The sequence below is a fragment of the Meriones unguiculatus genome, chromosome X, assembly GCF_030254825.1.
Source record: "Meriones unguiculatus strain TT.TT164.6M chromosome X, Bangor_MerUng_6.1, whole genome shotgun sequence".
In the NCBI taxonomy this organism is placed as follows: Eukaryota; Metazoa; Chordata; class Mammalia; order Rodentia; family Muridae; genus Meriones; species Meriones unguiculatus.
In genome coordinates this window covers 4,091,879-4,109,942 of record NC_083369.1, presented here as the reverse complement: position 1 = coordinate 4,109,942, position 18,064 = coordinate 4,091,879, and the positions used below count along the sequence as shown (strand labels likewise).

Below are 18,064 nucleotides of genomic sequence, written 5' to 3'. Positions count from 1 at the left end.
TATTTCTACCTGATCTTGACTTAATTTTGATAAATGGAATCTATCAAAAAATTGCCCATTTCATTTAGATTTTCAAATATTGTGTCATATACGCTTTTGTAGTAAGACCTAAAGACTGTTTAGATTTCCTCAGTGTCTGTAGTTATGTTCGGTTTTGATTTCTGGTTTTGCTGATTTGGATAGCTTCTCTCTGCATTTTAGTTTGGCTAAGGGTTTGTCTATCTTGTTGATTTTTTCAAAGAACCAGCTCTTGGTTTTATTGATTCTTTGAATAGTTTCTAATTGATTGATCTTAGCCTTGAGTTTGATTATTTCTAGCCATCTGTTCCTCTTTGTTGTATCTGCTTCTTTTTTTTTTCCCCCTAAGGCTTTCAGTTGGGCCACTAAGTTACTTGTATGAGATATTACAAATTTCTTCTTTAAGGTACTTAGTGGTATGGATTTTCCTCTGAGCACCAATTTCATTGTGTCCCATAAATTTGAGTATGTTGTACCTTCGTTTTCATTGAATTCTAGGAAGTCTTTATTTTATTTCTTCATTTCTTCCTTAATCCAGCTGTCATTGAGAAGCAAGTTGTTCTGTTTCCATGTGTGTGTAGGCTTTTTGCTAGTTCCATTGTTGTTGAGGTCCATCTATAGTCCATTGTGGTCAGATAAAATACAACGGATTTTTTCACTCTTCTTGTATCTGTTGAGGCTTGCTTTGTGACCAACTATATGGTCTATTTTGAAGAGGTTTCCATGAGGTGCTGAAAAGAAAGTATACTCTTTTGAGTTTGGGTGAAAAGTTCTGTAGATATGTATTAGGTCCATTTGAATCAGGTCTCTGTAAGTGCCTTTATTTCCCTATTTGGTTTCTATCTAGTTGATCTGTCCCTTGGTGAGATTGGGGTGTTGAAGTCTCCCATTACTAAGGTACTGGGATCGATGTGTGATTTAAGGTTTAATAATATGGTAGGTTGAGCTTAGTCAGCTCAGTGGTGCCGCAGACGTTGTGCTGTTGTGTTAAGGAGTCCAGATGAAGCTGCAGAACTGGGTTGTCCAGGTGCTTGTTAGTAGGTCCTGGGGAGCCATTAAAGAGGTCCACAGACCTAGGTGGCCCCAACACCTGCTATACCCGGGTGTTTTAGTAGATATGCTGGACTTTGGTGGCTCTTCAGCTGTCTGGCTGTCACTGAGAGGTTGGATGGTCCATACAGTCACTGGCTGGGAGGCCCTGTGGAGTCAGTACTGCTGCTAACAGTCATGAGACCCAGGAAGTTTTATACTGTGGATTTGGGACTCTGTGGCGGGCACTTGGCTGGGGTGTGCTCCAAAGGCAAGAGTTCCACAGAGGAGAGCTCCGAGGGGTGAGTGCTGGGTGGAGTGAGAGCTCCTGCAGTTCAGGCAGGCAGGTACACCTGCCTGTAGCTACTGAGGAAATAGAAGCCCTGCCTCTGCTGTTTTGGTTCCCAGACAGTGAGTTTTTTGTTCAGCTCACTGGTGCTGTGTGTCCCCACCCCCGTGGAGAAGGGAGGCCCAAACAAGGGAAGTGCCCTTCTCTGTTCCCAGAAGTCCACGCCTGATCTGAATCTATAAGTGTTCTCCAGTTCTGTGGTGTCCCCTCTCTTTCTGATAGCCAAAACATCTAAATTCTGGGTTAGATTGCCCCTCCACTCACCAATTTTGGATATTCAGATCCTTTGCCTCTCAAAAATAGTGCATGCTAATCACCACCATCTTGGATTCCTTCCCACTAGCAAAGAAACAATGGCTCTAACACAGGACATGGATCAAATGGACATAACAGACATTTACAGAACCCTACACCCAAACACAAAAGAATTTACCTTCTTCTCAGCACCTCATGGAACCTTCTCAAAAATAAACCATATAGTGGGTCACAAGACAAACCTCAACAGATATAAGAAGATTGAAATAATCTCTTGTATCCTGTCTGATCACCATGAATAAAGGTGGACCTCAATAACAAGAGAAATAGCAAAAAGCCTACACACACATGGAAACTTAACAACTTGCTACTAAATGAGAGCTGGGTCAGGAAAGAAATGAAGAAAGAAATTAATGTCTTCCTAGAATTCAATGAAAATGAAGGAACAACATGCCCAAACTTGTGGGACACAATGAAAGCAGTGCAAAGAGGAAAGATGATAGCACTAAGTGCCTTCAAGAAGAAATTCAAGACAGCTCATTCAAACAACTTAATGGCTCACGTGAAAACCCTAGGGAAAAAAAAAAAAGAATCAGACACACCAAAAAGGAGTAAATGGCTAGAAATAATCAAACTCAGGGCTGAAATCAATCAATTAGAAACAAATAAAACAATCCAAATAATCAATGAAACCAAGAGCTGGTTCTTTGAGAAAATCAACAAGATAGACAAACCCTTAACCAAGCTAACAAAAAGGCAGAGAGACACCATCCAAATCAACAGAATCAGAAGTGAACAGGGAGACATAACTACAGACAGTAAGGAAATCCAAACACTCATTAGGACTTACTTCAAACGTCTATATGTCACAAAATTTGAAAATCTAAATGAAATGGACAATTTTCTTGATTGATTCCACTTAATTGAATTAAGAACAGGTAAATCAACTAAATAGTCCTATATCCCCCAAGGAAACAGAAGCAGTCATCAAAAGTCTCGCATCCAAAAAAAGCCCAGGACCAGATGGTTTCAGCACAGAATTCTACCAGACCTTCAAAGAAGAGCTAACTCCAGTTCTCTTCAAATTATTCCACAAAATAGAAACAGAAGGAACACTACCAAACTCATTCTATGAAGTCACAGTCACCTTGGTAACTAAACCTCATAAAGACCCAACAAAGAAGGAGAATTTCAGGCCAATCTCCCTTATGAACATTGATGCAAAAATACTCAACAAAAAAATACTTGAAAACTGAATACAATAATACAAGATCACATCAAAGATATCATCCACGATGACCAATCAGGCTTCATCCCAAGTATGCAGGGGTGGTTCAATATATGGAAATCCATCAATGTGATCCACCATATTAACAAACTGAAAGGAAAAAAAAAAAAAACACATGATAATCTCCTTAGATCCTGAAAAAGCATTTGACAAAATCCAACAACCATTCATGTTTAAAGTCTTGTAAAGATCAGGGATACAGGCACATATCTAAACATAGTAAAGGCAATATACAGCAAGCTTATAGCCAACATCAAGCCAAACAGAGAGAAACTTAAAGAAATCCCACTGAAATCAGGGACAAGGCAATGTTGCCCACTCTCTCCATGTCTCTTCAACATGATTCTAGAAGTCCTTGCTAGAACAATAAGACAGATGACAGAGATCAAGGGGACACAAATTTGAAAGGAAGGAGTCAAACTATCACTATTTGCAGATGATATGATAGTATACCCAAGAGACCCCAAAAATTCTCGCAGGGAACACCTATAGCTAATAAAGCCCTCAGCAAAATGGCCGGATACAAAATTAATTCAAAAAAATCAGTAACTGTACTGTATACAAAAGACAAAAGGGTTAAGAAAGTAATTAGGAAAACAACACCCTTCACAATAGCCACAAAGGACATACAGTACCTTGGTGTAGCCCTAACCAAGCAAGTCAAAGAGTTGTATGAAAAAAAAATTAAGTCTCTGAAGAAAGAATTAAAAGAAGATATCAGAAGATGGGAAGATCTCCCATGCTCATGGCTTGGCAAGATTAACATAATAAAAATGGCTATCTTTCCAAAAGCAATCTACAGATTCAATGCAATTCCCATCAAATTACTAACACAATTCTTTACAGACCTGGAAATTAAAATTCTTACCTTCATATGGAACAATAAGAAACCCAGGATTGCTAAAACAATCCTCTATAATAAAAGATCTTCTGGAAGTATCACCATCGCTGATCTTAAGCTGTATTGTAGAGCAACAGTAATAAAAACTGCATGGTACTGGCATAGAAACAGAATAGTAGATTAATGGAACCAAACAGAAGACCCAAAATTAAACCCACACACTTATGGATACCTGATCTTGACAAAGATGCCAAAACCATACAATGGAAAAAAGATAACATCTTCAATAAATGGTGCTGGTCTTACTGGATGTCTACATGTAGAAAAATGCAAATGGATCCATACTTATCACCCTGCACAAAACTAAAGTCCAAGTGGATCAAAGCCCTCAGCATAAAACCAGACACATAAAATCGGTTAGAAGAAAAAGTGGGGAATACCCTTGAACTCATTGGTACAGGAGACTACTTCCTGAACAGGACACCAACAGCACAGACTCTAAGAGCAACAATCAATAAATGGGACCTCATGATGCTGAAAAGCTTCTGTAAAGCAAAGGACACAGTCATCAAAACAAAACATCTGCCTACAGATTGGGAAAGAATCTTCAACAACCCTTTTTCTGACAGAGGGCTAATATCCAGTATATATAAAGAACTAAAGAAGCTGAAAAGCAAGAACCCAAGTAAACCAATTATAAAATGGGGAACTGAGCTAAACAGAGAATCCTATGTAGAGTAATATAGATGGCAGATAAGCACTTAAAGAAATGCTCAACCTCATTAGCCATCAGGGAAATGCAAATCAAAACTACCCTGAGAGTTCACCTTACACCCATCAGAATGGCCAAGATGAAAAACTCCAGTGACAACACATGCTGGAGAGGCTGTGAAGAAAAGGGAACCCTCCTCCACTGCTGTTGGAAATGTAACTCTTGTACAAATACTGTGGAAATCAATCTGGTGCTTTCTCAGACAACTAGGAATAGCGCTTCCTCAAGATCCAGCCATACCAGTCCTAGGCATATATCCAAAAGAGGCTCAGGTACACAATGAGGACATTTGCTCAACCATGTTTGTAGCATCCTTATTTGTAATAGCCACAAGCTGGAAACAGCCCAGATGCCCCTCAGTGGAGGAATGGATGCACAAATTGTGGTATATCTACACAATGGAATATTACTCAGCAATAAAAAAACAAGGAAATCATGAAATTTGCAGGTAAGTGTTGGGATCTGGAAAAGATAATCCTGAGTGAGCTATGCCAGAAGCAGAGGGATGCACAGGGTATATACTCACTCATATAGTCACGTAATATATGATAAACCTACTAAAATCTGTATATCTAAAGAAACTAATCAAGAGAGAAGACCCTGACTAAAATGCACAATCCCCATCCTGAAAGACAAAGAGGAATCACATCAGAAGAAGAAAACAGGAAACAAGCTAGAAACCTGCCATGGAGGGCCTCTGAAAGGCTCTGCCCTTCAGACTATCAAAGCAGATCCTGAGACTCATGGCCAATTGTTGGGCAGAGTGCATGCAATCTTATGTTAGAGGTGGGGAAGAGTAAGATCAAGATCTGGAGAGGACAGGAACCCCACAAGGAGAACAACAGAACCAGAAAATTTGAACACAGGGGTCTTTCCAGAGACTCATACAACAACCAAGAACCAGGCATAGAGATTACCTAGAATCCCTGCACAGATGTAGCCCATGGCAGTTTATTGTCTAAGTAGGTTACAAAGTAATGGGTAGTGGGACTGCCTCTGACATAATCTGATTGGCATGCTCTTTGATCACCTCCCCCTGAGTGGGGAGCAGCCTTACCATGCCACAGAAGATGACAATGCAGCAACTCCTGATGAGATCTGATAGACTAAGTTCAGAAGGAAGGAGAAGAAGACCTCCCTTATCAGTGGACTTGGGGAGGAGCATGAGTGAAGAAGGGGGAGGGACGGTCTGACTGGTAGGGGAGGAGGGAAGGGCTTATGGGGGGATACAAAGTGAATAAAGTGTAATTAAGAAAAATAAAAAATGAAACCCAAGGTTTCTATTGTTCACATATTTTGCATAATTCTGGACATCTGGCCTTAGGGTTTAGGTAATTATATCTTATCATGTTAAGATATTTTTTTCTTATTGTTTCACTAACAGATTTATTTTCTTTTTATTGTTTTTATTAATTTTTATTTTTCTATTAATTTCACTTTATTTAATTTGGATCCCAGCTTTAGCCCCCTCTCTCATTCCATCCCAATCCCTCCCTCCCTCCCTCTTCTTCTCTGTGCCCCTGTCTAAGTCCACTGATAGGGGATGTCCTCCTCCCCTTCCATCTGATCCTAACTTATCAGGTCTCGTTAGCACTGGCTGCCATGTCCTCCTCTGTGCCCTAGCTAGGCTGCTCCTTCCACGGGCATGGGGAGGTCAAAGAGCCAGCCAATGAGTCATGTCAGAGACAGTCCCTGTTCTCCTTACTAGGGTACCCACTTTGATACTGAGCTGCCATGGATAAAGTCTGAGCAGGGGTTCTAGGGTATATCCATGCATGGGCCTTGGTACGAATATCAGTCTCAGGAAAGTTCTTTGTGCTCAGATACATTTGGTCCTTGTGGTGTTCCTGTCCTCTCCAGGTCTTCCTAACTCCTCCTTCTTGCATATGATTCCCTGCACTCTTCCCAAGGTTTGGTTATGAATCTCAGAATCTGCTTTGACACTCTGCTAGGTAGAGTCTTTCAGAGGCCATCTCTGAGAAGCTATAGTCCTATTTCTTGTTTTCTCCTACTTCCAATGTCCGTCCCATTTGTCTTTCTAAGTAAGGATTGATCATCTTTCCCCAGGTTCTCCTTTGTGTTTAGCTTATTTAGGTGTAGAGATTTAAGTATGTTTATCCTATCATATAGGTCTAACTTCCACTTATAAGTGAGTATATACTGTGTGTGTCTTTCTGCTTCTGGGATACCTCATTCAGGATAATCTTTTCTAGATCCCACCATTTGCCTGCAGATTTCATGATTTCCTTGTTTTTATTTGCTGAAAAGCATTCCATTGTGCAAATATACTACAATTTCTGTATTCATTCCTCCATGAGGGACATCAGGGTTGCTTCTAGGTTCTGACTATCACAAGTAAAGCTGCTACAAACAATGGTTGAATAAATATCCTTGCTGTGTACTTGTGCATATTTTGTATATATGCCTAGGAGTAGTATAGTTGGATGTTAAGGAAGCACTATTCCTAATTGTAGTGAGAAAGTTCCAGATTGATTTCCAAAGTGGATGTACAAGTTCACATTCCAACTGGCAATAGAGGAGGATTCCCCTTTCTCTACAACCTTTCCAGCATGTGTTGTCACTTGAGGTTTTGATCTTACCCATTCTGATGGGCATAAGGTGAAATCTCAGGGTCATTTTGATTTGCATCTCACTGATGACTAAGGATGGTGAATATTTCTTTAACTGTTTCTCTGCTATTATGTATTCCTCTACAGAGAATTCTCTATTTTGCTCCATACCCAGCTTTTTAAGTGGATTACTTGATTTGTTGCTTTTTAACTTCTTTAGTTCTTTTATATTCTGGATATTAGCCCTCTGCCAGATATAGGGTTGGTTGGTGAAGATCCTTAACAAGTTTCTAGGCAGTCGTTTTGTTCTGAAAACAGTGTCTTTTGCTTTACAGAAACTTTTCAGTTTCATGAGGTTCCATTTATTGACTGCTGATCTTATAGCCTGTGCTCTTGCTGTTCGGTTCAGGAAGTAGGCTCCAGTACCAATGAGTTCTAGGTTCTTCCCCATTTTTTCTTCTAACCTATTTAGTTTGTCAGGTTTTATATTGAGATCCACTTAGACTTTAGTTTTTTGCAGGGTGATAAATACGGATCTATTTTCATTTTTCTGCATGTAGACATCTAGCACCAGTTGTTGAAGATGCTGTCTTTTTTTTCATTGAATGATTTTGGCTACTTTGTCAAAAATCAAGTATCTATAGGTGTGTGGGTTTATTTCTGGGTTGTCTATTATGTTCCATTGATCTACCATTCTGTCTCTATGCCAACACCATGCAGTTTTTATTACTATCACTGTGCAGTACAGCTTGAGAACAGGGATGGAACTACCTCCTGAAGATCTGTTGTTGTACAAGTTTTATTTGGAAATTCCGTTGTTATTTTCCATATGAATTTGAGAATTGTTCTTTCAAGGTCTATAAAAAATGTGTTGGTATTTTGATGGGAATTGCATTGAATTTGTAGATTGTTTTTTACAGAATGGCCATTTTCATTATGTTAATCCTACTGCTCCATAACACAGGAGATCTTTCCATCTTCTGATATCTTCTTCAATTTCTTTCTTCAGAGACATGAAGTTTTTTGTGTGTGTGTGTGTTTTTTTTTTCCAAATAGAGCTTTCACTTGCTTGTTTGGTGTCACACAAGGGTATTTTATGTGATTAGTGGCTACTGTGAGGGCTCTTGTTTCCCCTAGTTTCTTTTGAGGCCCCTTTTTTCCTTGGTATACAGGAGGGCTTCTGATTATTTTATTAGTTGATTTTGTATTCAGCAACTTTGATGGTGTTTAGAGTTTTCTATTTGAAATTTTGGGTGGCTCATGTGTACTATCATATCATCTGTAAGTAGTGATAATTTGACTTCTTTCTTTTTGATTTGTATCCCCCTGATCTTCTTTATCTGTCTTATTGCTCTAGCTAGGACTTCAAGTGCTATGTTGAAGAGATATGGAGAGAGTGGGCAGCCTTTCCTTATCCCTGATTTCAGTGGGATTGATTTAAGTTTCACTCTATTGAGTTTGAGGTTAGCTATAGGCTTGCTCTTTACTATGTTTAGGTATGTGTCTTTTATCCCTTATCTCTCCATGACTTTAAACATAAATGGGTGTTGGATTTTGTCAAATGCTTTTTCAGCCTCTAAAGAAATGATAATGTATTTTTTCTCTTTCAGGTTGTTTATATGGTGGATCTCATTGATGGATTTTCGTATACTGACCTCCCTTGCATGCCTGGGATGTAGCTTACTTGGTCATGGTGGATGATATCTTTTATGTGTTCTTGGATTCAGTTTAAAATTATTTTATTGAGTATTTTTGTGGCAATGTTCATGCGAGTGATAGGTCTGAAATACTCTTTTTTTTTTTGTTTGGTCTTTGTATGATGTATGTATCAAGGTGACTATGGCTTCATAGAATGAGTTCGGTAATGCTCCTTCTGTTTCCACTTTGTAGAATAGTTTGAAGAAAATTGGAGTTAGCTCTTCTCTGAAGGTCTGGTAGAATTCTGCACTGAAACCATCTGGCCCTGGGCTTTTTTGGAAGGGAGCATTTTGATGACTCACTCCTCCTATTTTCTTGGGGGATATAGGACTATACAAACTTTCTACCTGATCTTGATTTAATTTTGGTAAGTGGAATCTATCAAGAAATTTGTCCATTTCATTCATATTTTCAAATTTTGTGGTTTATATGCTTCTGTATTAAGACTTATTGATTGTTTGGATTTCCTCAGTGTCTGTTTTTATGTCCCCCTTTTCATTTCTGATTTTGCTGATTTGGACAGTTTCTCTCTACTTTTTAGTTAGTTTGGCTAAGGGCTTGTCTATCATATTAATTTACACAAAGAACCAGCTCTTGGTTTCATTGACTCTTTGAATTGTTTTATTTGTTTCTAAGCTATTGATTATTTCCAGCCATCTACACCTCTTCTGTTTGTCTACTTCTTTTTTTTGTAGAGATTTCAGGTGAGCTATTAAGTTGTTTGTATGCTATGTTTCAAATTTCTTCTTCAAGACACTTAGTGCTGTGAACTTTCCTCTAAACACTGCTTTCATTGTGTCCCATAGGTTTGGGTTTATTGTGCCCTCATTTTCATTTAATTTTAGGAAGTATCTCAATCCTTTCTTTATTTCTTTCGTAACCCAGTTGTCATTGAGTAGCAATTTGTTCAGTTTCCATGTATGTGGAGGCTTTTTGCTATTTCTGTTGTTGTTGAGGTCCAGCTTTATACCATGGTGGTCAGATAGGATACAAGGGATTAATTCAATCTTTTTTTATCTGCTGAGGCTTGCTTTGTGACCAACTATATTTTCTATATTGGAGAAGGTTCCCTTGGTTGCTGAAAAGAAGATATACTGTTGTGAATTTGGGTGAAAAGTTTTGTAGACATCTATTAGGTCCATTTGATTTAGGGCCTATGTAAGTGCCCTTATTTCCCTATTTAGCTCTGTCTGAATGATCTGTTACTTGGTGAGAGTGGAATGTGGAAATCTCCCACTTTTAAGTTGTTGGGATCAATGTGTGTCTTCAGCTTTAATACTATGTTTCATTTAGAAATTTAGGTTCTCTTGTATTTTTGGCGTACATGTTCAAAATAGTGATGTCTTCCTGGTAGAATTTTCCTTTGATAAGAATAAAGTTTTCCTCATCATCTTTTTTGATTAATTTTGGTTGAAAGTCTATTTTATTAGATATTAGGATAAGTTCCCCAGCTTTTTTCTGGCTCCATTTGCTTGAAAAACATTTTTCCAACCCTTTTCTCTGCAGTAGTGTTTATCTTTGTTGCAGATGTATGTTTCTTGGATGCAGCAGAATGTTGCATCCTGTTTCTGCAACCATTCTGTTAGTCTGTGTCTTTTTATTGGAGAGTTGAGTCCATTTATTTGATAGATAATAGTAGCCAATGAATGTTAGTTCCTTTTACTGTGGAGTTGGTGGTCTTACTGTGATTCATTGCTTCTATTCTTTCAATTTTGTTGGGAAATTATTTGTATCCTATGTTTTCTTGAGTGTAGTTGTTTTCATTGGAATGGGGTTTTTCTTCTAGTATCTTCTGTAGGGCTGGTTTACTGTGTAGATATTGCTTAAATTTAGTTTTGTCATGGAATATTTTGTTTTCTCCATCTATGTTAATTGAAAGCTTTGCTGAGTAGAGTAGTTTGGGTTGGCGTCTGTGGTTCCTTAAAGTCAGCATGACATCTGCCCAGACCCTTCTGACTTTCATAGTTTCTGATGAGAGGGTGGTGTGATTCTGATAGGTCTACCTTTATATGTTACTTGGCCTATTTCCTTTGCTGCTTTTAATATTTTTTTTCTTTTTTTCTGTATGTTTAGTGTTTTGACTATGATGAGACGTGAAGAGCTTCTTTTCTTGTCTAGTTTATTTGGTGTTCTGTAGGTTTCTTGTATGTTTATAGACATGTTTTTCTTTAAGTTGGAAATATTTCTTGTATGGTTTTCTTGAAAATATTTTTTCAGACCTTGGAGCCTGGAATCTCGTTCACTTATTCCTATTATTCTTAGGTTTCATCTTTTTATAGCGTCCTTGATTTCTTGGATGTTTTGCATTTGGGACTTTTCTGAATTTACTTTTTCTTTGAGAGAATTTTCAATTTCAGCAAGTGTATTTTCAGCACCTGAGATTCTCTATTCCATCCCTTGTATTCTATTGGTAATGTTTACCTTTGAGGTTCCTGATCTTTTCTCTAGGTTCTCCAGTTCCAGGGTTTTCTCTGTGTTTTCTTTATTGATTCTAATTTTGTTTTCATGCTTTGCACCATTTACTTCACCTGTTTGAGTCTGGATTCTTATCTTTCTATAATGGCTCCTATTTCTTTGTTCGTTCCCTCTCTATATGCCACAAATTGTGCCTCTACTTGTGTGGCTATATTAGTCTGTATTTCTTTGATAGCTTTGTTCATTTCCTCTTTATTTGCCTCCTTTTGTATGGATATTTCCCTGAGGTTTTTGTTTGTTTCCTCTTTATTTTCCTCCATTTGTGTCACTATTTCTCTGAGAGATTTGTTCATTTCTTCTTTTTGTTCCTCTAATAACTGGATAAGCATAGCTTTAAACTCATTTTCCCATGTTTCCACTGAATTAAAATATTCATTGATTTGGGGGATTGCTGGTGGAGCTATGATGTCCTGATTTTTGTTGGGTGAGTTCTTCTGCTGACACCTGGCCATCTGTTTTTCTGTAACCTTCACTGTTTTTTTTTTTTTTTTTTTTTTCCCTACATTAGATTTGAACCATCTTTCTCTGGTGTCTGGAGTATTCTTCAGAGAGATGAGAGAGGTCCACAGGTTTGAGAATGTTTGTTGGTGGTTCAGTTGTACCTGAGGGAGGAAAAACCGCTGGCACAGAATCACTATAGTGGGAGAGCTAGCTTGTGCATGTGCGTGGAAGTATGTCTTGAAGGAGAGAATGCTGCCGAGTGTAGGTGCTTGGGCTATGGGGGAGGGGAGTAGGTGCAGGAGGGAGTGTGGATGCTAGCACTGTTCATGGGTGCAGCTTGAGGGCGCACTGTGCCTCCACTGATTTCCTGCATACCTCAGTGGTCTATAGTTTGTGGTGAGCACTGTGGGCTGGACTCTGTACTCTGTTGCAGGATCTGTGTGCCTGGCGATGTGCTCTGTGCTAGGAGCTGCGGGTATAACGGGCTAATCTCTGAACTCTGATTTGGGTGCTGTGGAGAGTGCTGTGGGCTTCATCTGCTGCCTCCACCTCTGTCAAGGAGGAAGAAGAGAGGTGTGTCAGTTGTGGAATGCCTGGGGATTGAGTGTTCTCTGTCTCAAATCTCAAGCAGATCAAGGATATCTGTGCTTGGAGCAGCCAGCACTGTTCTCTTTTCAAGGAGCTGAGTGCACTGTGGGCCGCCTCTGCTGCTCCTGCGGCCTCTGCTGCTGACTGTGGTGCCTCTGCCCCTGCCTCAGCCCTTTACGGGGATTGCCTAGGAATTATGTCCCCAGGAGGAGTCCAGGGAGATGTCCGTCTTTGACCTGTATCCTATTGGTCTCAGTTCAGGGTTTGTCCCCTTTCTCCCCTTGGTGTTGTTGTTTTGGGTTCAGCTGCCCCTCCACTCACGAATTTTGGAGTTTCAGATCCTCTGCCTCTCAGATACAGTGCACCCTGTTCGCTACCATTTGAATCCAGGTTTATTTTCTTAAGTTCATTATAATGCTAATATTTTTCAAATGCCACTGTAGTATGAATTGAAATTATAACTAATTTCAAATTACTACTCATGAATTAATCCAGTATTAATTAAGTAATACTTAATTTTGAATAATTAATATAATACATATACGATATGACAAGGCAAAAGCTGGAAAAGGAAACCATACAGAAGAAAAGGATCCCAAGAATAGGCAAATGAGTCATTGATACAACCACTGCATTATTTTGTCCTGTCCCATACAAAACACCAAGAAAAGAGCAGTAGCATATAGGCAGAGGACTGGGTGCAGGCCCACACAGGCCCCATGCTAACTGTGAGCCCATATGAGCCCTGCTTAATTGATTCAGTCAGCCATGTTCTCATGGTGTCCACGATCTCCTCTGTATCCTACAATTTTTATTTGTCCTCTTCTGCAGGGTTCCCTGATATCTGAGTGGAGACTGCCAATATAGACCCTTTCAGCATAATGTTTTTTGAGTTCTTAATGCAGCTACTAAAATAATGTTTCCTTTTTTTATACACTCAGGACCACTGTAAATAGAGTTGGAACTATTTAGTCCTTTATGCATTTCCTGTTAAACTTAGTCTTATGAATGAATTTTTTTTTTTTTGAGAAGGAAATATAAATTATGTTGTTCACTGTTTTGTTTTTGTTTTTTCCTGTTGTGGTAGTGGTCAATTTAGATTTTCTGTCTCTTCTAGAGTGGGATTTTGCCAGTTACATCCTATGAGTTTTAAGATATTGCACAAGACGAAACCTTATGGGAAAAAGTGACATTATACCTTCTACTCATCCCTGTTTCCAACTTTTATTTTGATAAATAATCAGTCATGAATAGCATGGTGCAAAGTACAAGGATGAGAATTTCAATAATGTTCTTATGGAAAATGAGAATGTAAAACCTTCCACCATATTTGTTATCTAAAAAATGATGATAAAAAGCATTAGCTTCAGGGATAGAACAGTGGTAACAGTGGTACCTCAGTGGGAGCTGTTCTTTCAGAAGTCCTGATTTCAATTGCTTGTCCCCACTTGATGGCTCATAACCAGCTGTAACTCCAGTATCTGGAATCAAATGGCCTATTCTGGCCTCCATGTGTATGATATGCATGTGATACACAGATATACAGACATGAAAACTACCATTACTTATAAAATAAAGAACAAAACATCATTTTTTTAAAATTCCAAGCCTTATGCATATGTTATTGAATGGAGCTTTTAAATGAAACAGCAAATATTAATAAAGATGTAGAGAAGTTGAAGCTATCCTATATTACTGCCAGGAAGGCAAACAGAATTACTTCAAGAATCAAGGCTAGGTGCTAGAAATTATGATGAATGGTTAAAAAATCTTACTGTTCCTTTGGAACATCAAAGTTTAGGTTCTAAGACACAAATCTACTGACTATATATATATATATATATATATATATATGTCACTCTAACTGTAGAGCATATAGGTTGAGCATATGCTCATGAGCTCTTTTGTACTGCATAGACACCTCCATGCATATGGGTTTAGGCACAGACATATACATATAAATTCATATTAAAATAAATGTTACTAGTGGCTCTGTAATTTTTATGAAGTAAATCACAAACTTATTGTGTTACATGTAACCCAGTCCTAGAAATTTCCTAAATGAAACTAAAATTTTCATTAAAAAAAAATTCCTGGACCTCATCTACCAGTGTACTGGGGGAAGGTCATAGGAGGATAAAAAGGAGAGAGGGTGGGATTGGGAAGGGATGAGGCAGGGGGCTACAGCTAGAATACAAAATGAATAAATTGTAAGAAATAAACACAAATAAATAAATTTAATGTAAAAAATCCGGTGTCAGAATATTTAAAACTGCTTTGATCTTGAACATACAATTAGATAAATAATAAACATTCATAAAGTAGACTGTTATTCAATAATTACATTATACTTAGTAATCAAAAGAGAATGAACTATGATTACCTTTAACAGTATAAAATAATCTCATGTGTTCACTGAAGGAGATAAAGGATATAAAAAATAGTAAGTTTTATTATTTAATTTAATTGTTTTCATTCTTAAATACACACACGCACGCACACACACATGCACACTCACACAAACACACACACACCAGAATGGATGAATAACTGGGGGCTTCCAAGAATATAGAAGAAAAAAAAACTGACTGCAAAGAGTTTTAAGTAATGTTTTAGAGTTATTTTATTTAGCTACACCTGGATTCTTGTAGTTCAGTTCTCTGAAGAAAGAAATTGAGGAAGATATCCCAAGATAGAAAGATCTCACATGCTCATGGATCAGTAGGATTAATATAATAAAAATGGCCATCCTGCCAAAAGCAATCTATATATTCAATGCAATTCCCATCAAAATATCAACACATTACTTTACAGACCTTGAAAGAAATATTCTCAACTTCAATCTTCAACGGAGAAACAAAAAACCCAGAATTTCCAAAATGATCCTGTACAACAACAGATCATCTGGAGGTATCTCCATTCCAGATCTCAAGGTGTACTGCAGAGCAATGGTAGTAAAAATGGCATGGTATTGGCATAGAATCAGAAAGGTAAATCAAGGGAACCTAATAGAAGACCCGGAAATAAACTCACACACCTATGAATACTTGATTTTCGACAAAGAAGCCAAAACCATTCAATGGAAAAAAGACAGCATCTTCAACAAATGGTGCTGGTCCAACTGGATGTCTACATGCAGAAAAATGAAAATAGATCCATATTTAACACCCTGCACAAAACTAAACTTCAACTCGATCAAAGTCCTCAACATAAAACCAGATACACTAAATAAGTTAGAAGAAAAAGTGGGAAGACCCTGTAACTCATTGGCACAGGAGACAACTTCCTGAACAGAACACCAACAGCACAGGCTCTTAGCGCACAATTGATGAATGGGACCTATTGAAACAGAAAAGCTTCTGTAAAACAAAAGACATTTTCATTAGAAAAAATGACAGCCTATAGATTTGGAAAGGATCTTCAACAAACCTATATCTGACAGAGGGCTGATATCCAGAATATATAAAGAACTAAAGAAATTAAAAAATGTTAAATCAAGCAATCCACTTAAAAATGGGGTTACAGAACTAAACAGAAACACCTAAACAGATGTTCAATGTCCTTGACCATCAGAGAGATGTAAATCAAAAGACCCTGAGAGTCAACCTTACACCCATCAGAATTGCGAAAGTTAAAAACTCAAGTGACAACACATGCTGGGGAGGTTGTGGAGAATTGGGAACCCTCCTCCATTGCTGATGAGAATGTAAGCTTGTATAACCACTTTGGAAATCAATCTGGTGCTTTCTCAGACATTTAAGAATAGCATTTCCCATGGCAGTTCAGTATCCAAGTGGGTTCCATTGTAATAGGAACAGGGACTGTCTCTGACATGAACTGATTGGCCTGCTCTTTAATTTCCTCCCCCTGAGGGGGAAGCAGCATTACCAGGCCACAGAAGAAAACAATGCAGCCACTCCTGATGAGACCTAATTGACTAGGATCAGAAGGAAGTAAAAGAAGTCCTCCCCTATCAGTGGATTTGGGGAGGGGCATGCAGGCAGAGGGTGGAGGAAGGGAGAGATTGGGATGGGAAGAGGGAGGGAACCATGGGGGAATACAAAGTGAGTAAAGTGTAATTAATAAAGAAAAAAAAAAAAAAAAAGAAGTGCAAAAACATCCCCCCAGAACCGAGACAAGCTGCCTAATTTCAGGTCATTCCCCACCTTAACTTTTTTATTTTCTTTAATTTTTTAATTAATAAAAATATTTCATTTTTTATTAATTTTCATTAAAAAAAGAATAGCATTTTCTCAAGATCCAGCTATACCACTCCTAGACATATATCCAAAAGATGCTCAAGTACATAAGGACATTTGTTCAACCATCTTTGTAGCACCTTTATTCATAATACCCAGAACCTGGAAACAACCCAGATGTCCATCAATGGAGGAATGGATATAGAAATTGTGGTATTTTCACACAGTGGAATACTACTCACCAATTAAAAACAAGGAAATCATGAAATTTGCAGGCAAATGGTGGGATCTAGAAATTATCATCCTGAATGAGGTATCTCAGGAGCAGAAAGACACATATGGCATATACTCATTATATAGTCCTATAAGATAGTATAAATATACTAAAATATGTGCACCTAACAAAGATAAACAAGAAAGAGGACCCAGGGTAAGATGATAAATCCTCACTTAGAAAGACAAATGGGAGGTGGATTAGACATAGGAGAAAACAAGAAACAGGACAGGAGCCTACCCCAGAGGGCCTCTGAAAGACTCTACCTAGCAGTGTATCAAAGCAGATGTTGAGACTCATAACCAAACCTTAGGAAGAGTGCAGGGAATCTTATGATAAAAGGGGGAGTTAATATGACCGGGCGAGTACAGTAGCTCAACAAGGACAAAATATATCAGGGCACGGGCGTCCTCTATGAGTCTGTTTCTCTAATCAAGGACCATGTTTGGATATAACCTAGAACCCCTGCTTGGATGTAGCCCATGGTAACCACTATCCAAGTAGGTAACCTAGTAAGGGAAACAGGAACTATTTCTGACATGAACTCAAGGACTGGCTCCTTTACCTCTCCTTCACCCTTAGGGAAGAAGAGCCTTGCTAGGCCACAGAGGAGCACATTGCATCCAGTACTGAAGATACCTGATAAGGTAGGGTCAGTCAGATAGAAGGGGAGGAGGACCTCCCCTAGCAGTGGACTTGGAAAGGGACAGGGGGGTTATGAGGGAAAGAGGGAAGGGGATATGGCTGGGATGTAAAGTAAATAACCTGTGATGAATATTAAAAAAATAAAAATAAAAAAGAAACAAATAATAGTTTTTAAAAATACAAAATAATAGCTGTAGAGAAAGCTCTGTGGTCAAGGGTACTTTTTTCTCTATCAGAGGACCAAGATTTTATTTTCAGTATCCACATGGTGATTTAAAACCTACTGCAACTCCATTTCCAAGGGATCCATTGACTTATTTTTGGCTATTGAGGAGAAACTATAAGTTCCTTGATACACAAATATATATGCAGGCAATACACCCATACAAAAAATAATCATAAACAAACAAAAAATTAGGAAAAGACATTATATAAATATTAGGTCAAGACAATGAAAATTGGAAAAAAATCAGTACATATTCAATCTAGAAATATATGGTTCCCTTATTTACATTGTGATAATTATAGAGTTAGTTTTATTATAAAACTTTAATTTTATTACCTTAATGTTAATTACAATTTTAAGCTAAAATTTCAAACTCATGTTATATCCACAACTTTA

General features: G+C 38.1%; 1 pseudogene; it reads left to right on the top strand.

Moving 5' to 3' along the window:
* The first annotated feature begins 1,245 nt into the window (after window positions 1–1,245).
* Window positions 1,246–18,064, top strand: part of LOC110544071 (cellular tumor antigen p53-like) — an 89,071-nt pseudogene continuing 72,252 nt past the window's right edge.